Raw genomic sequence first — 26,573 nt, forward strand, 5'->3', positions numbered from 1 at the left:
TTTTATTTTTTATTTCTATATATTTTAAAAACATTGTTCATTTATAAACAATGTTGCTTCCCCCTACTCCCTCAGTATAGCCCCCATAGAGTTTCCTTCACCAATGCACCTGTACACCATCACCTCAGTCCCCTGTGCCCTCCCTCCTTCCTCCCTCTGATCCCTCTCCCCCTCTTCCCCTTGCAGGATGTCTCTGGTTTATAACTGTCTGTTTGTTTTTGTTTTGCGTGTGGTGTGTTTTGTTATTATTTTTACCCCTGATGTCCAGGGAACTTTCTCAAGGACACTTGTCTCATGGTCAGCAGCCGTGTTAGACTAGGAATGCCCAGGCGGGAGTGACAGACAACAGATAGTGGGGCTCAGGCACCTGACCACCTTCTCAGACCTGGGCTGGTACCTCCAGATTCTCTTTTGAGCAAAGTATAAACTTTACTCTTGTTTAAACCACTGTTGCTCTGACTTAAGATCACATTCAGTCTGACCCCATCAGGCCAATAATTGGTACTGAGGTGGCAGGTTACAAAGACAGGACCTAAAAATGTGACAACTGTTATTTGAGGAGTCAATGGCAGCTGACAAGCACAGAGAATATAAGCTGAAACAAGCTGTGAGCCTTGCTATGCAGTAACAAACATTTGGTAAAACTCACCTGTTGTTTGGATGAGACACCATAAGCTGAGACCTGGGTATAGAGGGGTTGGTGGGAAGAGCTCAGAATGTTGGCAGGTAGAGATTGCAATGTTTTTGCAAGGGCAGCCTCCTAGGTCAAACTGGACTAGCCAGAATGGCTTCCTCGTGGGGTGCCCATGACAGAGATTGACAGGGGGCAGGGCACAGAGCTTCTGTGGCTCACACAAGTCATCACTGATCTGTCCCATCTACTGGGGTATGACATGGCACACTCATGTCAGTGGCAGCCCAGCTCTGTAAAACAATGACCCTTTTTGTAATTCAAACATCTAGTTGTGCCTCAAGTCTGGCTGGACGAAGCTCTCATGATCATAGGCACAACTTGTTATGACCATCTTGTTATGCACCATCTTGTTATACTAAAGCTTACAGACTTCAACTAATTAAAAGACAGTCTGGAAGATCTCCCATTAAAAAAAGTTAATAAGGGAGGAAAACGGCAGGTCCCAGTGAGAACTGAGACAGGGAAGATAAACGGACGACTCCAGCAAACTGCCCGAAGAAGAAAGTTGCCATAAAAGAGGACGAGAAGGGAGGGAAGCGCAGAACCCTGCTCCCCTCCCCCGCCCACAGAGGCGGCACTCTCCGACCGGCAGAGACGAGGAAACAACAAACCAAAACGCCCAACAAGAAAAACGGATGCAGCAAGTGGGACTGTGAGTGGAAAGGAACTATTTCAGCCACCACACCCCGTGAACGGGAGCTGAGGCGAACCCTGCAGGATCCGCCACGGAGGTGAGCTCCAGGCGCCAGTAAAGAGAGCCCCGCCCACCAGGAGGAGCCCAGCACCAGCACACAGCCCCAGCTGCCTGGTAAGCTTGCGCGAAAGCGGCGCTCGGATTGCAGCTGCCCAGGGCCCTGCGCCTGCGACCTAGGTTGCGGGGAGACGGCGGAGCCCTCCTGTGAGCAGGAACAGGTTCCCAGGCAGGAGCGGTATTCAAAAGGCCCATTCCCGCGCCACTGATCTGGGCTACAGCCCGCGTCCTGGAACTGAGGGCTTTGGAACTGAGACCCGGGCGGAGGCCCTCCCTGAGTGAGCAGGAACAAGCGCCCAGGCAGGGAGCGGGATTCAAAAGGCGCCATTCCCGCGCCACTGATCTGGGCTACAGCCCGCGTCCTGGAACTGAGGGCTTTGGAACTGAGACCCGGGGCACGAAATTAGGGCGTGGGTTCCCACGACGGTGGGGCACAAGGCAGACACAGCACCCCAAAGCCGTTGAGGTTACCCTACCATCCCCGCTCTGCTCCCTGTCCCACGGGGTGGAAAATCAGCTCCCCAAGGGCTCTAGGAGAGATCTCTGGTGCCACCTAGCGACTTGACCCCAGCACAGGCTACTGAAGGAGCTAGTGCCAGCTGGGGAGTTAGCCCACACCGGGCCCCTTCTGAACAAGTAGTCTGAGCCCACAGGGAGAGCGAGCACCCACAGCCGGGCAGACCAGGCGCGCAGAATAGTGTGCCTGAGACCAGAAGCGCAGGGAGTGTGTCCCACATCACCATTTTAGAACAGGGACATTTCTTCAGTAAAGACTACCTGCAGAAGGCTTCCTCAGGAGCCAGAGGTGAGCGGGGGAAGTTCGCCCACGCCAGACCCCCTCTGGCCTGCAGTCCAAGCCCAGAGGGGAGCAGGAACCCACCGCCGGGCAGACCAGGCGCACAGGGAGTGTGTCCCCACATCGGCATTTTAGAACAGGGACCTTTCTCCAGTAAAGCTGCTTGAAACTGACAGATGACTCCTGGAAAACCAGAGGGAAACAGAGAAGCCCACCCAAGATGCCGGCAAGTCCCAACAACACAGTGTCCCAACGCATACGGCAAATTAGAAAACAGACAGTAGGGAGGAGAAGAACCACACGCAACCTAGCAACTCTCCAGAGAAAAAAGCACACCACAAAAAAAAGCCAGCCCCCAGATTGCAACGACAATAACTTGGAAGAAATTTCTGAGCCTTCCAGAAAGAGAATTTAAAATTGCCGTGATTAAAAAACTGACAGAAGTCATAAAGGAAAACAATGATAAGGGAAAATAATCAACGATCAGAAGAATGCAATTGAGTCCCTAGAGAGGGAAAACAATGGTCAGAAGAAAGAAATGAGTCCCTAAAGAGGAAGTAAAAGAAATGCAGGAGATCAAAGAATTAATGGAAGAACTAAAGAATTCTGGGAAAAGCAATGAAAGCAGAATAGATGAAATGGAAGAACGAATAAGTAATCTTGAAGACACAGAAATAAAAGAACCAAAAACAGAGAAGGAAAGAGAAGTACGAAGGAAAAGAACGAAGAAAGACTTCGGGAACTATCGGACTCCATGAGGAAAGGAAATATAAGAGTTATAGGAATACCAGAAGGAGAGGAGAGAATGTAGGAACAGAGAAAATATTCAAAGAGAAATTGAAGAGAACTTCCCAAATGTGAAGAAGGAGCTGAAAATTATATATACAAGAAGCAAGAAGAACACCAAACTTCCACGACGAAAGGAAAAATACAGCAAGACACATAATAGTAAAGCTCCAAGAATCCAGGACAAGGAAAAAATAATGAAGCTGGCAAGAGGGAAGAAACAGATAACATTCAAAGGAAAACCAATCAGGCTGACATCAGACTTCTCCGAAGAAACACTACGGGCAAGGAGAGAGTGGAGGACATAGTCAACAGACTCCAAGAAAACAGATGCCAACCAAGAATACTCATCCCGCAAAGCTCTCCTTCCTCTTTGAAGAAAGAATATGGACCTTCCCAGACAAACAGAAACTCCGGAATTTCATTGCAACTAAACCCCACTCCAAAAAATACTACAAGGAGTTCTAAAGCCAGAACCTCAGAGCGACGAATAACAATGAAAGAAGGCCAAAAAAAAAAAAAAAGTTATTAAAAGAAAAATAAATAAAATCAAAGGAAAGACAAACACAATGGCAAATACAGATGTTAACATATCAATATTAACTCTAAATGTAAATGGACTAAACTCTTCAATAAAAAGACACAGAGTTGCAGCCTGGATTAAGAAACAAAACCCAACCTTTTGCTGTCTCCAGGAAACACATTTAGCTACAAAAGATAAAAATAGGCTCAAAGTTAAAGGATGGAAAACAATCCTACAAGCAAATGGACCAAAAAAGAAAGCAGGAACAGCTATACTTATATCAATAAAACAGATTTCAAACTCAAAAAGATAAAAAGAGACCCCAATGGTCACTACATTATGATCAAGGGGACAATACTTCAAGAAGAAATAACACTCATTAACATATACTCACCAAACGAAGGAGCACCAAAATATATCAGACAACTGTTGTCCTCTCTGAAAACAGACATCAGAGAAAACACATACGTAGTGGGAGACTTCAACACACCACTATCAACAATGGATAGATCAACAAGACAAAAAATAAGTAAAGAAACCAAAGCTCTAAATAAAGACCTAGAGCAATTGGGCTTAACAGACATCTATAGAACACTAAACCCCAAAAAAACGGAGTACACATTTTTCTCAAGCGCACACGGATCATTCTCCAGGATCGATCACATACTGGGGCACAAGACAAACATCAACAGATACACAAGATTGAAATCATATCAACCATCTTTTCTGACCATGAAGGCATCAAACTAGAAATAAACCATAAAAAGAAGGCAAGGAACTTTCCTACCTCATGGAGATTAAAAACCACACTACTGGAAGACCATTGGACTAATGAGGAGATCAAAGAAGAAATTAAAAATTTTTTGAATTGAACGACAAGGAGGACACCAATATCCTAAATGTATGGGATGCAGCAAAAGCAGTAATAAGAGGAAAATATATAGCAATAGAAGCTCACATCAAGAAACAAGAAAGAACGCAAAGAAACAACCTAATCTCGAAGCTCAAAGATCTAGAAAAAGAACAACAAAAAAACCCCAAAACAGTAGAAGAAAAGAAATAATAAAAACCAAAGCAGAAATAAATGAAATTGAAACTAAAAAAACAATCCAAAAGATCAATGAAACCAAGAGCTGGTTCTTTGAAAAAATCAATAAAATAGACAAACCCCTAGCCAGGCTCACAAAGGAAAAAAGGGAGAAAGCACAAATAAACAGGATCATCAATGAAAGAGGAGAAATCACAACGGACACAGCAGAAAATCAAAAGAATAATCAGTAACTACTATGAACAGTTATATGGAAACAAGTTTAACAATCTAGAGGAGATGGACAAATTCCTACAACTCTACAATCACCCAAAGCTAGATAAAAAGAAATAGAACACCTAAACAGACCAATTACAATTAGCGAAATTGAAATGGTAATCAAAAACCTCCCCCAAAACAAAAGCCCAGGACCTGATGGATTTACAAATGAATTCTACCAAACATTCAGAGACGAATTAGTGCCTATCCTTCACAAACTCTTCCAAAAAATTGAGAAGGAAGGGACAATACCAAACACGTTCTATGAAGCCAACATTACACTAATACCAAAACCGAACAAGGACAACACAAAAAAGGAAAACTACAGGCCAATCTCCCTAATGAACACTGATGCAAAATCCTCAATAAAATTTTAGCTATCAGAATCCAACAATGTATCCATAAGATAATTCACCACGACCAAGTGGATTCATTCCAGGGCACAAGGATGGTTTAACATCCGAAAATCAATCAACGTTATCCAACAATCAACAAAAAGAAATATAAAAACCATATGATAATATCAATAGATGCTGAGAAAGCTTTCGACAAAGTGCAACACCCATTCATGATAAAGCCCTTGAAATTCTTGGATACAAGGAACATACCTCAACATCATAAAGGCCATCTATGACAAGCCAACAGCCAGTATCATTCTCAATGGTGAAAAGCTGAAAGCAATTCCATTAAGATCTGGAACAAGACAAGGATGTCCACTCTCACCATTGCTTTTCAATATAATACTGGAAGTCCTAGCCAGGCAATAAGACAAGAGAAAGACATCCAAGGAATCCAAATAGGAAAAGAAGAAGTCAAACTATCACTATTTGCAGACGATATGATATTATACATAGAGAACCCCAAAAACTCCACAGAAAAGCTAATTCAACTCATCAATCAGTTCAGTAAAGTGGCAGGATACAAAATCAACACGCAAAAGTCAGTAGCCTTCCTATACACAAACAATAAATCTGAAGAAGAAGAAATCGAAAAGACCATCCCTTTTGTTATTGAAACAAAAAAAATCAAATATTTGGGAATAAATCTAAAAAGAGGTAAAGGACCTATACAAAGAAAACTATAAAACACTGTTAAAAGAAATAGAAGAAGACACAAAGAAATGGAGAGACATCCCCTGCTCATGGATTGGAAGAATAAACATTATTAAAATGGCCATCCTTCCAAAAGCAATATACAGATTCAATGCTATTCCAATCAAAATTTCAATGTCATTCTTCAAAGAAATAGAAAAATTATTGATGAAATTCATATGGAATCACAAAAAAACCCCGAATAGCCAAAGCTCTCCTGAAAAAAAAGAAGGGAATGGAGGCATCAGACTCCCAGACTTCAAACTATACTACAAAGCCATAATCATCAAAACTGCATGGTATTGGAACAAGAACAGACATACAGACCAATGGAATCGAATAGAAAATCCAGAAATAAACCCACAGATTTATGGTCAACTAATCTTTGACAAAGGAGCAAAGACTATGCATTGGAGCAAAGAAAGTTTGTTCAATAAATGGTGCTGGGAAAACTGGGTCGCTACATGCAAAAGAATGAAGCTTGACCACCACCTCACACCATACACAAAAATCAACTCAAAATGGATTAAAGAACTAGACATAAGACCTGAAACCAAAAATATATAGAAGGAAATATAGGCGAAACACTACGTGATTTGCACATCAAAGACATCTTTACAGACACATCACCCAAAGCAGTGATAGTGAAGGCAAAGATAAACAGCTGGGACTATATCAAATTAAAGAGCTTTTGCACAGCAAAAGAGACAATAACAAAAACAAAGAGAAACCCCACCAACTGGAGAACATTTTGCACCCAACACTAATGATAAAGGACTGATCACAAAAATCTGCAAAGAGCTGATGAGACTCAACAACAACAAAGAAAATAATCCAGTCAAAAAATGGGCAGAAGAGCTTAAAAGAAACTTCTCTGAAGAGGAAATGCAAATGGCCAACAGGCATATGAAAAAATGTTCAACATCACTTGTCATCAGGGGAAATGCAAATCAAAACTACCATGAGATACCATCTTACACCAGTGAGAATGGCACATATTAAAAAAACTAGCAACAACAAAATGTGGCGAGTGTGGAGAAAAAGGAACTCTTCTGCACTGTTGGTGGGAGTGCAAACTGGTCCAACCACTGTGGAAAGCTGTGTGGAGATTTCTGACCTACTAAACATAGAGCTTCCATATGACCCAGCAATTCCACTCCTAGGTATTTACCCAAAGGACACAGAAACATCAATTCCAAAGAACACCTGCACCCCTATGTTTTATAGCAGCACTGTTTACAATAGCTAAGCTTTGGAAAACAACCCAAATGCCCAAAAATAGATGACTGGATCAAGAAAGTGGGTACATATATACCATGGAATATTACTCAGCATTCAAAAAAGATAAACACATGCAATTTGCTGCAACATGGATGGCGCTGGAAGGGATCATGCTCAGCGAAATAAGCCAAAAAGAAAAGAAAAATACCGGATGGTCTCACTCATAGCAGGAATCTAGAAAACTTAAATAAGGGACAGGAAAATGAAAAACTATAAGAAAGTGAAAATCAAAATCAACAAAAAACTATGAACCAGAGACACTTTTAGGGGGCGGGCGGAGGAGGGATTGGGGTCAGAATGGGGGGCGGCAATTGTATGGGAATATAACAATAAAATTTATTAATAAAAAAAATAAAATAAATAAATAAATAAAAAAAAAAGACAGTCTGGTGAGCTTATGGAAGAAGACTTGTCACATGGTTCCCTTTTGTGTGGTGGCCCAAATTTACACTTTCTCAGTGACGTCTGTCGTCATGCCAAGAGTCTTATTTTCCTCACCTACTTCATCTATACTCAGCAGAGAGCACACCCAGCACTGTTCAGAATAGGGAGTCCTAAGATCTGGGCCTTTCGCTCAAAAGACAAACAAACACAGATGAAATGACAGAAGTAAAGCACTGACTTGCATGGTAATGACAGTAAATGTAGTAAAAGCGGAAACATCTTAAAATCAGTGCTTCAAGGAGAGACATGGAAGTGCAGGACCACATCAGCTCCATTCTTAGTGGCAGAGAAATCATTCACATCACTCACATCTAATTGGTAAATAGGAAAACAGAAGTTCAGTGTGAGATAGAAGATGACATCACCAGGATTCAAATGCAAGTCTCCCAGCAGTAAAACCTCTGTCCTTTCTACTACACTGTATGTCACAGACATTAGAAATTGAAACGATTGTTCTTCATTCTGTTTGGAAGGAGGAAAATTTCAACCTTCTTTGACAGGATAGTTAGGTTTCTAGAACCCACCTGTATTGGCCAAACAAGTGAACAAAGGTGGGCTTGCCAACTTGTATGAGTCGATATTTTTGTCTGCTGTGCAAACTGTATAGTTCCTGCTACTTCATCTGCACCTTCACCCTTGGGATGTCCTGAGGAAGCAGCCTCTTTACCTGCAGTCTCTGCAATTTGCTTCTCCCCAGAGGAAACTTCCATGGGTTGGGCTGAGCAGTATGGGTTCCATCTTGTGGGTTCCACCCAGCTGACACCCACATTTCTGCTGTCTTCCTCAGCTGTGATCACTGTGCTGTTTCCTAGTTCCCAAATGATGTTTACATGACCAACGGCAAGTGTTGTACCTCAGCAGTGGAATAGAAGTGGAGAAGTTGGCTGATTCATTTAGATTTGGTTGAATATGGTGTGAATCCATTTTCAAAATCTATTGATGGTTGAGGGCTCTCAAATTTTTCCCAATATTTTTCACTTTGTGACAGCTAAAAACCTTTCCTTGTATTCAGGTCTTAAATAGTTTCTAATCAAAACTGTTCCCACTCTAAGGTCCGCCTTTCAACTGATTTAACTTTTACAAAAGCTTTTATCCAAGGGGCAATTCAAGATGTTGTGTTGGCATCAGCTCAGTGTCTGAGGCTGTCTCCTTTTCCCTTATGTGTGCAATAAAAACTTTTATACTGCATGTTCAGAAGGGGAAAAAATAAATTACCCATAATAGGAAATTAAGAGGAATTGCCATGGAATTGCCATCATAAATTAGATAGGCTGTCAGGAAAATATAATGGAATGGGCTGCTATGGAAAAGCTTATTTCTCTGAGCACATTTATTTTTCATGAGTTTTTATTATTCAGTAGCTTTAGATTCAATCAATATGGCTCCATCTGTCAGATATGGCCAGGGTCTTATCCAGGGAAAAAGAGGGGGAGGGCCCCCCATCCAGACACTGCCTGAAATCATGAAGGAATCTGTAGAAGAATGTTTTTTTTTAAAAAAGATTTATTTATACAAGAACTAGGGTACAGGGCCTCCCCTGGTGGTGCAGGTGGTTGAGCCCAGCACTGTGAAGCTGTCCGCAGCCTCTGCAGTGCCGGTTCAATCCCGGCTGACTGGTGAGGGTCCCACATGGCACAGCAGACCTCTCCTGTCACGCCCACTGCTCCCCTCAGCAGTGTATTTCATCAGTCTGCCTGTTCTGCTCCTCACTCTGTCTCTGGCGAATCCTGTCACCCTCCCACGCATCTGGCCTGTACCCCAGTTCTTGTATAAATAAATAAATAATCCTTAAAAAAAAAAGAACTGGGTACAGTCAGAGGTGCAGGAGGGTGAGAGAATTCACCAGAGACAGAGTGGGGAGCAGAACAGGCAGATAGACTGAAGGCACTGCTGAGGGGAGCAGCGGTTGACACAGGAGAGGTCTGCTGCACCATATGGGTTTCTCTCTGGCCGGCCGGGAATCGAACCCTCAACTGCAGAGGCTGCAGACAGCTTCACAGCGCGGCACTCAACCCACTGTGCCACCGGGGAGATGCTGTAGAAGAATGTTTTAAGAAAATAAGAAAGCATGTGCCTTCAAATAGCCAGCGCAAAGTCATTTCAATGAACTTCCCAAGAAGCTAAGATGAAATACAAAATCTTACCAGGAAAAAGACTAATTGCAATAAAGTAAAAATCAAAATCAACAAAGCAACTATAGACCAGAGACACACTACAGTGGGGGATGGGGGGAGGAGAAGAGGGATTAGGGTCAGAAAAAGGGGTTGGGAATTGTATGGGGACTATAACCAAAATGAAAATGCATACATTATGCAAAAATGAAAAATGATGTAAGAATTATATAAAATAAAATAATTTATCAAAAAAAAAAAAAGAAATACAGAATCTTACTCAACTGAAACACGACATAAGCCCGACAGTACATGAACATTTGTTAGAACTTTCACCTGAGATCTTCCAGGTGCTTTAAACTTCTAGATCATTCCAGACACATTTTTCTAGATTATTTTCTTCTAGATTATACCAGGCACTTTAGAATTTAAACACCACCAATGAAGTGTTCAACCAGGAGCTGAAAAAATCCTGCGAAGTCAGAGAAATCTCCCTGAGTGCTTCATGACCTTTTGGCAACTACAGCCTCTTATAAAACCTGCACAGTGGAGCGGCTGTGGGGGGACAGTTGGAGATGGGGGATGGAGGTGGGGACGGGAAGGGGGGTGGGGGTTGGTCTTCTCACCTGGCCTCAGCTACATTCATCTTATGACTTCCTGTCTCTGGAAAACTTGTGCTGCCTTAGGAGACATGGCCACAACTGCTGTTCTCAGTGAGATTCTACTTCACGAGGCGTGAGTGTCCAAGACTCAGAATAAATAGCTTCTTCACCATGTAATAGAGGTCTCTCGTTTCCAGGTCAGAAAGACTAAAAGTACAAGATTAAAATTAAAAGGTGGGTTATCAGAGCATGACAAAACTTCCTCCTCTTACAAAAGTTGTCTGAATTACTGAGCTCTTGGGAAAGTTCTCAAGTGACCAGACACCCTGATTTTCATATAATTTCTTCCTCACAGAGGCATTGTGCTTGGTGTTACTTAGACAAAATGATCTTGGTGTGACTGCCTTCAAAGGTCTTTGCTACAGAAGAAACACTGAGATAACATTTCAGGGTTTAATAAAGTAGGAAATGAGCACCACAAAATGGGCATGGCCTTCTCCCCACCCTGCTTCACCTCTCATGCCTCTCAGTCCACTCTTGACCCTGGAATCACAGCCTGCAAACAGGGGCCTCCCTGGTGGTACAAGGGGTTAAAACACAACTTATGAAGCTATCCCCAGCCAGGGAGATACCCACATGGCACAGCAGACCTCTCCTGACTTGCCCACTGCTCCCCTCAGCAGTGTACTTCAGTCAAACTACCTGTTCTGCTCCCCACTCTGTCTCTGGTGAATCCTCTCACCCCCACACCTCTGGCCTGTACCCCAGTTCTTGTATGCATAAATAAATGAATCTTATTTTTTAAAAGATTTATTTATTTATACAAGCACTGGGTACAGTCAGAAGTGTGGGAGGGTGAGAGAATTCACCAGAGCCAAAGTGGGGAGCAGAACAGGCAGACTGATGAAGTACACTGCTGAGGGGAGCAGCAGGCGTGGCAGGAGAGGTCTGCGTGCCATGTGAGACCCTTGCCGGTGGCCAGGGATTGAACCAGCGCTGCAGAGGCTCCTGGCAGCTTCACAGCCCAGGCCTCAACTGCGCCACCGGGGAGGCCCAATAAATGAATCTTTAAAAAAAAAAAAAAAAAGACTGTAAACATTATTTCTGATGCTAGACAGAATAAGAGAGTGGAAAGACAGGGCTTCAGTGATTGCTATCTTATTCAGCTTTGTTTTAGAAATATCCATAATACTTACATTATTTCGAAAATATCTAATTTCTGTTTCCTGTACCCAATCGCTTCCCTCCCCTATCCATACCCATTTTTAAGGCTTTATCTCTTTCTATTATAAGCAAACATGTATTTTTTAAATAAAATCCCTTCTTTGTTTCATTGCCTTCTGCATATGTCCTTTTGCATTTTTGCTGGTGTACATTTGGAATAAAGTCCCAAAATGGGGACTTGGGTTAAAGAGAAAAGGTGAATGTCACTTTTGCTGGGTATTGCCAAGCTCCCCCACTAAGGCTGTAATCATGTGCATTCCCACCAGCACACAGACAGCGTCTATTTCTGCACACTGTGCTGTCGTACTTCCAGGCTTCTTCCAATATGATAGATAAAAAAATGATATCTTTTTTTAATTTTATATATATTTTACATCATTCTTCCTTTTTGTACAATGTTTGCTTTCTCCTGTCGGGTGTAGTCCTGTAAAATTCCCACCCCAATTCACCCGCACACCATTACCATAGACCCTGGTGCTCTTTCCTCCCCTGTGAAAAATGGTATCTTATTGGCATTTTGATTTGTCTTCTGCTTATTATGAGTGTATTTCACCCTTTTCTCCTACTTTTTAATTTTTTATTTGAGCTAATTTCAGACTTAGCAAAAAAGTTGCAAAAATATTAGAGAAAACTCCCATCTCCCTTCTTAGTGTTTTGCTATTTGAACATTCAATAAATTATTTAAGAGGTTCCATAGTAAAGGACACTTAGGTTATTTTCATTTTTTGCTATTGCAAACAATAATAAATGGACAAATATATGCATGTATTTTTAGATATTTGTGGAAACTTATTTGGAGGGCAACTTCCTAAAAGCAAAATGACTGGGTCAGAAGTCTCTGTTTAGATATATTGCCAAAACAATCATATTTTTAATCTTTTAATTTACACATAATAAAACTTACTTTCTTGCTACAGAATTGTTTAAGTTTCTGCACATGTGCAGATTCTTTAACCATCATCATAGACATGATATAGAACACTTTCAACACCCCAAAGTATTCCTATATTCTTTTCTTTGTATTCAAACCTTTCCCTGCCTCTAGTTCCTGGCAACCACTAATCCACTCTGTTTCTATATTTTTGCCTTTTTCAAAATGTCATATAAGGGAGCAACATGGCGGCGAGGAGACGCTGCGAGCAAGATCTCCCATTAAAAAAAGTTAATAGGGAGGAAAAGCGGCAGGTCCCAGTGAGAACCGGGACACAGAAGATAAACGGGTAACTCCAGCAAACTACCCGAAGAAGAAAGTGGCCATAAAAGAGGACCAGAAGGGAGGGAAGCGCAGAACCCTGCTCCCCTCCCCCGCCCACAGAGTCAGCACTCTCCGACCAGCAGAGAGGAGGAAAACAACAAACTAAAACGACCAACAAGAACAAACGACGCAGCAAGCGGGACTGTGAGTGGAAAGGAACTATTGCAGCCACCACACCCCGTGAACGGGAGCTGTGGAGAACCCTGCAGGATTCTCCGCGGCGGTGAGCGAACGGCTCCGGGCGCCATTAGAGAACAACAAAGAGACTCTGGAGGAGACGCTCACACAGCCCCGGGCCGGCCTGTAAGCTTGTGTGGAAAAGCGGCACGCTTGGCGCACTTGAAAAGCAACGCGGATCGGGATCGCGGCTGCCCAGGTCCCCGCGCCTGCGACCTAGGCTTGCGGGGAGACACAAGGAGGCCCTCACTGGGGTGAAAGTCCCTCACTGAGTAAGCAGGAACCAGGCACCCAGGCACGGGAGCTGGTGCAAAAGGCGCCCTTCCCGCGCCACTGAACTGGGCTACAGCCCGCGTCCTGGACCTGAGGGCTTTGGAACTGAGACCCGGGGCACGAAATTCAGGGCGTGGGTTCTCCACAACGGTGGGGCACAAGGCAGACACAGCACCCCAAAGCCGTTGAGGTTTACCCTACCATTCCCACTCTGTTCCCTGTCCCACGGGGTGGGGGGGGGCGAAAAACAGCCCCCCAAGGACAATAGGAGAGATCTCTGGTGCCACCTAGCGACCAGGGGAAAAAAAGTCACTAACACCCCATAGAACAGGGAAATTTCTTAAGACTGCTTGAAAACGGCAGAAGGCTCCCAGAGGAGACAGTGGCCAGCTGGGAAGTTAGCCCACGCCAGGCCCCTTCCGACCAGCAGTCTGAGCCCACAGAGGGAACAGGCACCCACGGCCGGGGCAGACCGGGCGCACAGAAGAGTGTGCCTGAGACCGGAAGCGCAGGGACTGAGTCCCGCGTCGCCATTTTAGAACAGGGACATTTCTTCAGTAAAGACTGCCTGAAACCAGCAGAAAGCTCCCTCAGAAGCCAGAGGTGGCTCCTGGAGGAGCCAGAGGGGAGCGGAGAAGTTCACCCAAGATGCCGGCCAGTCCGAGCAACACAGTGTCCCAATGCATACGGCAAATTAGAAAACAGACAGTAGGGAGTAGAAGAACCACATGCAACCTAACAACTCCTCAGGAAAAAAGCACACCACAAAAAGAAAACCACCCTCCAGATTACAACGACAGTAACTTGGAAGAACTTCTGAGACTTCCAGAAAGAGAATTTAAAATTGCTGTGATTAAAAAACTGACAGAAGGCATAGAGGAAAACAATGATATGAGAAAAATAATCAACGATCAGAAGAATGAAATTGAGTCTGTAAAGAGGGAAGCAAAAGAAACGCAGGAGATCAAAGAATTAATGGAGGAACTAAAGAATTCTGAGAAAAGCAATGAAAGCAGAATAGATGAAATGGAAGAACGAATAAGTACTCTTGAAGACACAGAGATAAAAAGAACCAAAACAGAAAAGGAAAGAGAAGTACGAAGGAAAAAGAACAAAGAAAGACTTCAGGAACTATCTGACTCCATGAGGAAAGGAAATATAAGAGTTATAGGAATTCCAGAAGGAGAGGAGAGAGATGTAGGAACAGAGAAAATATTCCAGGAGATAATTGAAGAGAACTTCCCAAATGTGAAGAAGGAGCTGAAAATTGATATACAAGAAGCAAGAAGAACACCAAACTTCCACGACGAAAGGAAAAATACAGCAAGACACATAATAGTAAAGCTTCCAAGAATCCAGGACAAGGAAAAAATAATGAAGCTGACAAGAGGGAAGAAACAGATAACATTCAAAGGAAAACCAATCAGGCTGACATCGGACTTCTCTGAAGAAACACTACGGGCAAGGAGAGAGTGGAGGGACATAGTCAACAGACTCCAAGAAAACAGATGCCAACCAAGAACACTCTATCCCGCAAAGCTCTCCTTCCTCTATGAAGAAAGAATAAGAACCTTCCCAGACAAACAGAAACTCTGGGATTTCATTACGACTAAACCCCCATTCCAAAAAAATACTAGAAGGAATCCTAAAGCCAGAACCTCAGAGGGACGAATAACAACGAAAGAAGGCCAAAAAAAAAAAAAGTTATTAAAAGAATAAATAAATAAAATCAAAGGAAAGACAAACACAATGGCAAATACAGATGCTAACATATCAATATTAACTCTAAATGTAAATGGACTAAACTCGTCAATAAAAAGACACAGAGTTGCAGCCTGAATTAAGAAACAAAACCCAACCTTTTGCTGTCTCCAGGAAACACATTTAGCTACAAAAGATAAAAATAGGCTCAAAGTTAAAGGATGGAAAACAATCCTACAAGCAAATGGACCAAAAAAGAAAGCAGGAACAGCTATACTTATATCAGATAAAACAGACTTCAAACTCAAAAAAATAAAAAGAGACCCCAATGCTCACTACATTATGATCAAGGGGACAATACTTCAAGAAGAAATAACACTCATTAACATATACTCACCAAACAAAGGAGCACCAAAATATATCAGACAACTGTTGTCCTCTCTGAAAACAGACATCAGAGAAAACACATACGTAGTGGGAGACTTCAACACACCACTATCAACAATGGATAGATCAACAAGACAAAAAATAAGTAAAGAAACTAAAGCTCTAAATAAGGACCTAGAGCATTTGGGCTTAACAGACATCTATAGAACACTAAACCCCAAAAAAACGGAGTACACTTTTTTCTCAAGCGCACACGGACATTCTCCAGGATCGATCACATACTGGGGCACAAGACAAACATCAACAGATACACAAAGATTGAAGTCATACCAACCATCTTTTCTGACCATGAAGGCATCAAACTAGAAATAAACCATAAAAGGAAGGCAAGGAACTTTCCTACCTCATGGAGATTAAAAACCACACTACTGGAAGACCACTGGACTAATGAGGAGATCAAAGAAGAAATTAAAAAATTCTTTGAATTGAATGACAAGGAGGACACCAATATCCTAAATGTATGGGATGCAGCAAAAGCAGTAATAAGAGGAAAATATATAGCAATAGAAGCTCACATCAAGAAACAAGAAATAACTCAAAGAAACAACCTAATCTCGAAGCTCAAAGATCTAGAAAAAGAACAACAAAAAACCCCAAAACCAGTAGAAGAAAAGAAATAATAAAAAAAAGCAGAAATAAATGAAATTGAAACTAAAAATACAATCCAAAAGATCAATGAAACCAAGAGCTGGTTCTTTGAAAAAAATCAATAAAATAGACAAACCCCTAGCCAGGCTCACAAAGGAAAAAAGGGAGAAAGAACAAATAAACAGGATCAAAAATGAAAGAGGAGAAATCACAACGGACACAGCAGAAATCAAAAGAATAATCAGTAACTACTATGAACAGTTATATGGAAACAAGTTCAACAATCTAGAGGAGATGGACAAATTCCTACAACTCTACAATCACCCAAAGCTAGATAAAAAGAAATAGAACACCTAAACGGACCAATTACAAGCACCGAAATTGAAATGGTAATCAAAAACCTCCCCAAAAACAAAAGCCCAGGACCTGATGGATTTACAAATGAATTCTACCAAACATTCAGAGACGAATTAGTGCCTATCCTTTACAAACTCTTCCAAAAAATTGAGAAGGAAGGGACAATACCAAACACGTTCTATGAAGCCAACATTACACTAATACCAAAACCGAACAAGGACAACACAAAAAAGGAAAACTACAGGCCAATCTCCCTAATGAACACTGCTGCAAAAATCCTCAATAAAATTTTAGCTATCAGAATCCAACAATGTATCCATAAGATAATTCACCACGACCAAGTAGGATTCATTCCAGGGACACAAGGATGGTTTAACATCCGAAAATCAATCAACGTTATCCAACACATCAACAAAAAGAAATATAAAAACCATATGATAATATCAATAGATGCTGAGAAAGCTTTTGACAAAGTGCAACACCCATTCATGATAAAAGCCCTTGAAATTCTTGGGATACAAGGAACATACCTCAACATCATAAAGGCCATCTATGACAAGCCAACAGCCAGTGTCATTCTCAATGGTGAAAAGCTGAAAGCTATTCCGTTAAGATCTGGGACAAGACAAGGATGTCCACTCTCACCACTGCTTTTCAATATAATACTGGAAGTCCTAGCCAGAGCAATAAGACAAGAGAAAGACATCCAAGGAATCCAAATAGGAAAAGAAGAAGTCAAACTATCACTATTTGCAGATGATATGATAATATACATAGAGAACCCCAAAAACTCCACAGAAAAACTAATTCAACTCATCAATCAGTTCAGTAAAGTGGCAGGATACAAAATCAACACGCAAAAGTCAGTAGCCTTCCTATACACAAACAATAAATCTGAAGAAGAAGAAATCAAGAAAACCATTCCTTTTATTATTGAAACAAAAAAAATCAAATATTTGGGAATAAATCTAACAAAAGAGGTAAAGGACCTATACAAAGAAAACTATAAAACACTGTTAAAAGAAATAGAAGAAGACACAAAGAAATGGAGAGACATCCCCTGCTCATGGATTGGAAGAATAAACATTATTAAAATGGCCATCCTACCAAAAGCAATATACAGATTCAATGCTATTCCAATCAAAATTTCAATGTCATTCTTCAAAGAAATAGAACAATTATTGATGAAATTCATATGGAATCACCAAAAACCCCGAATAGCCAAAGCTCTCCTGAAAAAAAAAAGAAGGGAATGGAGGCATCACACTCCCAGACTTCAAACTATACTACAAAGCCATAATCATCAAAACTGCATGGTATTGGAACAAGAACAGACATACAGATCAATGGAATCGAATAGAAAATCCAGAAATAAACCCACAGATTTATGGTCAACTAATCTTTGACAAAGGAGCAAAGACTATGCATTGGAGCAAAGAAAATTTGTTCAATTAATGGTGCTGGGAAAACTGGGTCGCGACATGCAAAAGAATGAAGCTTGACCACTACCACCATACACAAAAATCAACTCAAAATGGATTAAAGAACTAGACATAAGACCTGAAACCATAAAATATATACAAGGAAATATAGGCGAAACACTACATGATATGCACCTCAAAGACATCTTTATAGACACATCACACAAAGCAGTGATAGTGAAGGCAAAGATCAACAGCTGGGACTACATCAAATTAAAGAGCTTCTGCACAGCAAAAGAGACAATAACAAAAACAAAGAGAAACCCACCAACTGGGAGAACATTTTTGCACACAACACTAATGATAAAGGATTGATCACAAAAATCTGCAAAGAGCTGATGAGACTCAACAACAACAAAGAAAATAATCCAGTCAAAAAATGGGCAGAAGAGCTAAAAAGAAACTTCTCTGAAGAAGAAATGCAAATGGCCAACAGGCATATGAAAAAATGTTCAACATCACTTGTAATCAGGGAAATGCAAATCAAAACTACCATGAGATACCATCTTACACCAGTGAGAATGGCACATATTAAAAAAACTAGCAACAACAAATGTTGGCGAGGGTGTGGAGAAAAAGGAACTCTTCTGCACTGTTGGTGGGAGTGCAAACTGGTCCAACCACTATGGAGAGCTGTGTGGAGATTTCTGGACCTACTAAACATAGAGCTTCCATATGATCCAGCAATTCCACTCCTAGGTATTTACCCAAAGGACACAGAAACATCAATTCCAAAGAACATCTGCACCCCTATGTTTATAGCAGCACTGTTTACAATAGCTAAGCTTTGGAAACAACCCAAATGCCCAAAAATAGATGACTGAATCAAGAAGATGTGGTACATATACACCATGGAATATTACTCAGCATTCAAAAAAGATAAACACATGCAATTTGCAGCAACATGGATGGCGCTGGAAGGGATCATGTTCAGCAAAATAAGCCAAAAGAAAAAGAAAAATACCGGATGGTCTCACTCATAGCAGGAATCTAGAAAACTTAAATAAGGACCAGGAAAATGAATAACTATAAGAAAGTGAAAATCAGAATCAACAAAAAACTATGAACCAGAGACACTTTTCGGGGGTGGGGGCGGGAGGGGAGGATTGGGATCAGAATGGGGGGTTGCAATTGTATGGGGAATATAAAAATAAAATTTATTATTTAAAAAAAATGTCATATAAGTGGCATCACACTCAATATAATTTTTTGGACTGGATTCTTTCATCTGGAATAATGCATTTCAGATCCATTCATGTCATTGTATCAATGGTTCATTTCCTTTTATTGATGAGTAGCATTCCACTGTGTAGGTGTGTAATTTATCCATGCACCCATTGAATAACATTTGGATTGTTTCAAACCTTTGACAATTATAAGGAAAGTTGCTATGAACATGTACTAGCCTTTTTATTAACTTAAGTTTTCAGTTTTGTAGAATAAATAAGTTGAAGTATATTTCATAGGTAATACAATGTGTGTGTATGTAACATTTTAAGCAACTGTACCATTTTGCTTATCCAGCAATATATGAGTTTTCTGATTGTTGGACATGCTTTCTAACACTTTATATTGTCAGCGTTTATGTTAGACACCCTAATGTGTATGCCACAGTATCTCATTGCGGTGGCCAACTTTACTGATGTCTTACCAAGGTTTGATATATGTAGCCCTTATGACTGTGGCATTTGTTAATATTTCTCAAGAATGCACTGAACATACTAGCTGTTTAAGATTACTTTAGATACTTGAAAAAGGATTCCATGATCAATTAAGTTTAGAATAGATGAGAATTTTTTGTTAAATTTAAGTAAGTTTCTACACCTCAAGACTTCTCAGTATTTTCAATATATCTATGAGCATACTCACTGTCCACAAGAAAGACATATAGTTGGGAGTGTTCCCCAAAATCTGACCATGAAATTTTTCCTGTGGAGTATCCCAAAGGGTGAATATTGGGAAAAACTCATTTGGGAAATGCTGTTACATCTCATGGGGAGCAGAAAATTATCTTATGGACCTCGATTAGCTGAAACGGGTTTTCTTCTCCACATTGGGAAGGGGATTTTGTTTTTAATTTAATAAAATCTCATCCTTATATCATCAATTCTCTCCAATAATGAAATTTCTACAGGGCTGGAGGAATGGCTAGACGGGGATCAGTTTGATAATGGTGAAGAGCACTGAAGCTGGTGACTGGTGCAGTATGTTATATGCACACATCGAGATGTGAAGCTGTACTCCAGAAACTTATGTAGTGTCATAAACCAATGGTAAATCAATACAAATTATATACTTTTAAAAAAAACTCATCTTCTGAGGACACCCTACCACGAACTGTGATCGACAGTTCACAACTATGACTGCAAAGTCCTAAGACATTACAATTTCTCCATTCCCCACCTGGAAGGCTGGTTCTCCACCAAAATGGAGTTTTGTTTTTCAATGCTACACCCCTCTGAACAAGGTCTCTTCCTGGCATTGTGAGCTGTTCTTAATCACCAAAGTTCAGAAAACAAGCCAGGAAGCTATTTGCCCATTGTTTTGCCTCTGTTCCCATCTTCTTTGGTATCATGAGCAAACATGAAAGTCCAATGTCCTCTTCTTGCCCACAGGTCCAGGAGTACCTCCCGCTCTGAAGAAGTCATGCAGTGAGCTTGTTTATCAGAGTATGCATTCCTTGTCCCCAGTGACTCTCTTGTACAGTTCCTTTATCTGAAGTTGAAAAGCTTCTCTCTTTGCTCCCAGCGCTAGTGGTGCTGAGTGGGTTTGGACAAAAGGTAGGAAGATTCGACTCTTCACTGGCAATACATCAAGAGAAAATTACTGAAAGATTCTGAGCAACACTCAGCCGACCTGAATTCTTGCTGAGATAGAGCTTTAAGAACCCTGATAAAGAAATCAACCGAGCTCTCGCTCTGTTTTTACTGAGCTCTTCAATACAATTTGGCCGATGGAACAACCCAGCATGAATCACTACAAAGGTGGAATCATGTCCTTAGAGAGCTCACTGTGATAGAGATGAGTATGTCATGAAAAACGCCAGATCACTGCAGAGGCAAAGAGTTCATCAAAATCAGTATTTGTAGTATTTGTAGTAGCTGCTATGTCAACCAGCAAAGCAAGGTTTTCACTTTGCTATGTCCAGCTGTTTTCCTTCAGGGCTGCTCTTGCTTTGTGTCTAAACCTTTCCCTGTTGGAGGCCTCCACTGTTGGAGCCAATAATCCTGAGGTACACCTTCTGTGTACAGACTATGCAGTCTGCCAAAGGAAAGCAATTTTTACACCTAATACCTGTCACTTCCTACTCACATTCTTCTATCCTTTGATCTTCCACCTGGTCCTGAAGGCCAACTGCTTTCCCACTGGTGCCTTGTCACCTCACTTCTGCTCCCCTTCGTGTCTCTTACTGACCCTCCCCATATGCCTGAGATAGAATTATATAAGTTCACATTAGGATACCCCAACTGGGATCTTCAGTTGGTATTTCTCTAAGAATGGTCCCCATATCACCTGTATCAGAATCTCTGTAGGGCAGCTGTTAAAAATAGGCATTATACAGTCTCCTTCTGAATAAAGATCTCTTGTGTGAATCAACATCCAGATGGAAGACATGCATAAGACAAGGTGTGGAGGAAGGTACAGAGCCCCCATGGTGCTCCCAGAGCTCCACATGCTCACCAGTCTGGAATTTCTCTGAAGACCCATTCTTTTAAGCTTTTATGAGGCTTCATTACATAGGCATGAATGGTTAAATCATTGACAGCTGGTAACTGAACTCCACCTCTAGCCCCTCTCCCTTCAAGGAAATCAAGGGATTGGATCAAAAGGCATACCCTCTATTCCTGTTGTTTTCCTTAGCAGCCAGCCAGCAGGTGTTTTCCAAAAGTTACTTTCATTAACACAGACCCATTAAGAATTGCAAGACCCACTTAAACTTCTATGGCTTTGAAGCTTACTCAGGACTTGAAGACAGAAAACCAAATATTATGACAAAAAATTCTCCCATTTTTCTAATGCCTTAGGAAATTACAAGATCTAGGAGCTAGGAACTGTGAATGAAGATCAAACATATGAGAAATTGTTTTTAGTCACCTGAATGTCCAAATGACATATACACACACACACACATATACATACATATACATATACATATACATATGTATACATATACATTACACATATACTCATATACATACATGTGTATATACAGTGTTTAAGTTATATTTATTATATTTAAGATATTATATTTATATATTACATACATATAAATTACAACATTGCACTATTTAAAGCAAAATAATTATTATGGGATTTAAAACATATGCAAAAGTAAAATCTATTATTTCTGGACCTACTAAACATAGAGCTTCCATATGATCCAGCAATTCCACTCCTAGGTATTTACCCAAAGGACACAGAAACATCAATTCCAAAGAACACCTGCACCCCTATGTTTATAGCAGCACTGTTTACAATAGCTAAGCTTTGGAAACAACCCAAATGCCCAAAAATAGATGACTGGATCAAGAAGATGTGGTACATATACACCATGGAATATTACTCAGCAATCAAAAAAGATAAACACATGCAATTTGCAGCAACATGGATGGCGCTGGAAGGGATCATGCTCAGCGAAATAAGCCAGAAAGAAAAAGAAAAATACCAGATGGTCTCACTCATAGCAGGAATCTAGAAACCTTAAATAAGGGACCAGGAAAATTAATAACTATAAGAAAGTGAAAATCAAAATCAACAAAAAACTATGAACCAGAGACACTCTATGGGGGGTAGGGGGAGGAAGGGGAGGGATTGGGGTCAAAATAAGGGGGTTGCAATTGTATGGGGAACATAAAAATAAAATTTATTAAAAAAAGTAAAATCTATTAAAACAATAGCATAAAGGATAGGAAAGGGGAAATGGAAGTATATTATTGTTAGTTTCTTACACTATCCTTTAGTAGTACAATATTATTTGAAAGTAAACTGTTAAAATGCATATTTTAAGCTTAGAGTGACAAAAAATAAAACAACAGAATACATAATGTAAGCCAATAGTAAAGATAAAATGGAATCTTAAAATATAACCAATAAATCACAAGAAAGCAAGAAAAGTGGGAAAGGAATAATATAGGTTAAAAAGAAAACAACAACATGATAGACATAATTCCAACCATGTCAATAATTATATTACAGAATATTAGCACTACTATCAAAAGACAAGATATTGCTAGATCATATTTAAAAATTAAAAACTGAATTATATGCAGTCTACATATTAAACATGTGCATAGTCACACCAAATTAAAAAACATATATACATTAAAAGTAAAAGAACAGGAAAAAATAAACCACACAAATGTTATGAATAAAAAAAGCTGAAGTAGCTATATTAATATCAGAAAAGTAAATCTCAGAACAAGAAATACTATAAGGAATAAAGAGCAACATTTTATATTGATAGAAGGGTCAAACCATCAAGAAGAAATAACAATTCAAAATATGAAGGCACCTAAAAAGAATACTTCAAAAAGCATAAAGGAAAACATAGACTTGAAAAGAGAAACAGACTAATATTCACAGTGATAGCTAGAGCTTCCTTTACTCTTCTTGCAGTGAATTAAAGAGCAATTACAATTACAACTGATAGAACAATTTCAAAGGAGACAGAAATCAGTGGAAATATGTGAGACTTGAAATACATGATACATAATACATAAAATACATAATACATGAAATAGGATGTTCAGTAGGACGATTATCCTGGGGCACTGGGGCTTATAGCTGACAACAATAGTCTCTAAGTATCTCATATTCTAAAGAAAGTTGCCATAAATGGGGACCAATACCCCCTTATTAATAGACATCCAGATTAGCCCTGCTTCTCCCTACCATCATTCCAACTATCATCCTTCTACCACTTCACCAGGCCATACTTGGAAATAATTATCAAGGGGAAAATGAAAGCTGGAAGCCTGAGGTTCCAATTAAAGAGACTAGCACCAAGTCCAGTTTTAGGAGGGAGCCCCAAGAAAATCCCTTGAAGAACCTGAGTGTACCAGCTAATGGAAGACTCTCATCTCTCCCTGGCTGAGTCTTTGCTGAGCAGATCTATGATGGTGCAGACCTATAAATCAACAGACCTATCATGGTGCAGCCACCAGAGTGGACACTAATAAGAGAATTACTGGAGGAGCTTGATCTGTAGCCTGTAGTGTGGTGTGGTACTTGTGAGTTTGATAAAGACAGTTTCTTCTTTGGAAATTTCTAGAGACAAAAAGTTTACAGGAGCAGCTAGTGGCAGAGTGATAAGAAAGGACTGAGGTAGAGGTCAAAGCAGGACCCTGCTCCCAAAACAACTCAGGAAGTAGGCAAGAAGTAACCTAGTCCTTGTGGCTCCACATACAAGAACCTTAGAGGACAGAGGGGACAGAAGCCAAGATGATACCTGCAACCATCTGCCAAGAAAGTTCACTCTCAAGTCAGGAATGTAAGAGCTCTGCCTTTCTTTCTCTTCCAGTCCTCAACACCCTAGCAATTAAGCCTTGAAAACAAGTGGAAGTTGAGAAACTAATAACCCCAAAATCAGACTTCCACATACCTGTCCCTTGTACGAGGCTGCAGTGCAGAGACCATGGAAGAGAAGCCCACATCCTCACCCTAAGTGAGACCCCCAGAGTCTGCTTGTGCTGCGGGAAGCAAAGCAGCTCAGATTTAAATCAGACCTAAGTCTGGAATTTGAATAACTGAAAGTGACTGGAAACTTGTGGCATTAGCCAAAAATATTGTTTCTGTAAAGAAAGGGAGGAATTGACAGAACATAGTATTTGCAAAAATATTACTTCATGTTAATATCCTATTGCATTCTTAGTGCTTAACAAAACCATGTATCCAAATAGTGCACGTATTTGTCTATTTTAATGGCTTTTCATCAAATCACTATTATTAGATTATATCTATGTGTAATCATGTGCATAATAATGCACTTATTATTGAACATTGTGTCATTTCCAATTTTTTCCCTCTTAGGAACAAAGTTGCTATAAACATCTTGATATAAGTTACTTCAGTTTTCTACTTTGCTGTTTCCTTCAGTGGATGCCTCAAGACTTCCTACCCATGAACTCCCCTAACTCACTTCCTCCTTTCTCATTCCATCATGATTCCCACCAGTACACCAAATGTGTGTAAATTGGTTTTCCTTCTGTGGCAAGTGATAACATGCAATTCAGATGAGCTTGTATGCAGAAGAAAACTTGTTGGCTCACACAACTGAAGTCCAAGGATATTTCTGGCTGCAGGCCCTTCAATCCAGAGGCTCAGCAGATACCATCTGGCTGTTTCTCTAATTACTTTGTTCTCCCTTTCTCCAAGAGTTGATTTCATCCTCCTGCTGCCACGCCCCAGGGAGCCATGATAACAGCAGCTCTAAGTCCCATATCTTTACAAAAGATAGAAGAAAAGACATATCTTCTTCACAAGCAAACATCTTTATTCATCTCATTGGCTCCAAATGAGTTAGGTGCCATCTCTGAAGCAGCCAGTCAGTGCTGGGGGCAGGGAGAGTGGAATACAATGATAGATTTGGCTGGGTGAGTAACCAATCATTTCATGTGGTGGAAATGAGGGAGATGTTTCCTAAAGAACATTTGGAATATTGGTTTTATTTTTTAACTTTAAAAAAGCTTTATTTTACTGAGCTATAACTCACATATCATAGAACTCACTCATTTAAAGTGCAGCATAATGATCAATTTAGGTCTTAGAATTTAGAACACATGCCATTTGGACATGTGTTTTTATTTTTTTTATTTTTTTTTAATTTAAATTTTATGTTTATATTCCCCATACAATTACAACCCCCTTATTTTTATCCCAATCCCTTCATTCCCTGCCCCCCACCCCCCAAGAGTGTCTCTTGTTCATAGTTGTTTGTTGATTTTGATATTTTCTTTCTTATAATTATTCTTTTTCCTGGTCCCTTATTTAAGTTTTCTAGATTCCTGCTATGAGTGAGACCATCTGGTATTTTTCTTTTTCTTTCTGGCTTATTTTGCTGAGCATAATCCCTTCCAGCGCCATCCATGTTGCTGCAAATTGCATGTGTTTATCTTTTTTGAATGCTGAGTAATATTCCATGGTGTATATGTACCACATCTTCTTGATCCAGTCATCTCTTTTTGGGCATTTGGGTTGTTTCCATAGCTTAGCTATTGTAAACAGTGCTGCTATAAACATAGGGGTGCAGGTGCTCTTTGGAATTGATGTTTCTGTGTCCTTTGGGTAAATACCTAGGAGGAACACAAGGATGGTTCAACATCCGAAAATCAATTAACGTTATCCAACACATCAACAAAAAGAAATATAAAAACCATATGATAATATCAATAGATGCTGGGAAAGCTTTCGACAAAGTGCAACACCCATTCATGATAAAAGCCCTTGAAATTCTTGGGATACAAGGAACATACCTCAATATCATAAAGGCCATATATGACAAGCCAACATCCAGTATCATTCTCAATGGCAAAAAGCTGAAAGCATTCCCATTAAGATCTGGGACAAGACAAGGATGTCCACTCTCACCACTGCTTTTCAATATAATACTGGAAGTCCTAGCCAGAGCAGTAAGACAACAGAAAGACATACAAGGAATCCAAATAGGAAAAGAAGAAGTCAAACTAT

General features: G+C 40.4%; 1 protein-coding gene across 1 annotated transcript in view; it reads right to left on the reverse strand.

Annotated features, from left to right (window-relative positions):
* Positions 1-10,425: 10,425 nt before the first annotated feature.
* URB2 (URB2 ribosome biogenesis homolog) overlaps positions 10,426-26,573 on the reverse strand; it is a 100,851-nt gene continuing 84,703 nt past the window's right edge. Inside the window, exon 12 of the transcript XR_008551709.1 lies at positions 10,426-10,592. The gene's annotated coding sequence lies outside the window, so the exon portion shown is untranslated. The remainder of the gene's footprint in view (positions 10,593-26,573) is intronic.

Source organism: Talpa occidentalis, unplaced genomic scaffold (genome assembly GCF_014898055.3).
Source record: "Talpa occidentalis isolate TD23 unplaced genomic scaffold, MPIMG_talOcc4v2.1 talOcc4.14, whole genome shotgun sequence".
NCBI lineage: Eukaryota > Metazoa > Chordata > Mammalia > Eulipotyphla > Talpidae > Talpa > Talpa occidentalis.